Below are 974 nucleotides of genomic sequence, written 5' to 3'. Positions count from 1 at the left end.
GCTCTTCAGTTTAGACTGAGGGGGGAGATGATAGAGGTCTATGAAATCATGAGTGGTGTGGAGAGGCTGAATAAAGAAAAATTATCTACTAGTTCCCATAATATAAGAACTAGAGGACACTAAGGGTACGGCTAGACTAAATGCCTCTGGCGACAGAGGCATGTCGATTAGGCTACCCGGCATAGGAAAATTAAAATTGAATTTAAATGGCTGCTGTGCTGAACTGATCAGCTGTTTGTCGGCTCAGCGCTGTAGTGCGGACGCTCCGTGGTCAACATCAAAGACATTTGTCGACCTCCCAGGTAAACCTGAGCCCAGGAGGCATACCTGGTAGGTTGACAAATGCCTTGGATGTCAACCGCGGAGCATCCAGACTACAGTGCTGAGCTGACAAACAGCTGATCGGGTCAGCGCGGCAGCCGTTTAAATTTAAATGAAGCGGCGATTATTTAAATCGCTGCTTCATTTTCCTATGCCAGGTAGCCTAATCTACATGCCTCTGTAGCCAGAGGCATTTAGTCTAGACGTAACCTAAATTAAATTAATAGGTAGCAGGTTTAAGAAAGTTCTTCTTCACACAGCGCATAGTCAACCTGTGGAACTCCTTGCCAGAGGAGGCTGTGAAGGCTAGGACTAGAACAGAGTTTAAAGAGAAGCTAGATAATTTCATGGAGGTTAGGTCCATAAAAGGCTATTAGCCAGGGGGTAGAAATGGTGTCCCTGGCCTCTGTTTGTCACAGGCGGGAGATGGATGGCACAAGACAAATTGCTTGATCACTGTCTTCGGTCCACCGCTTCTGGGGCACCTGATGGCGGCCACTGTCGGCAGACAGGATACCGGGCTAGATGGACCTTTGGTCTGACCTAGTACGGCCGTTCTTATATTCTTATGATAATTGCTGGTTTTCAAAAAACCCCGTCACCATTGGCAACAGACATTCCCCTTTGTAGAAACAACACACACGCAGCACGAC

Source organism: Pelodiscus sinensis, chromosome 27, assembly GCF_052426305.1.
Source record: "Pelodiscus sinensis isolate ZL-2025 chromosome 27, ASM5242630v1, whole genome shotgun sequence".
In the NCBI taxonomy this organism is placed as follows: Eukaryota; Metazoa; Chordata; order Testudines; family Trionychidae; genus Pelodiscus; species Pelodiscus sinensis.
This window is presented reverse-complemented; position numbering follows the sequence as displayed.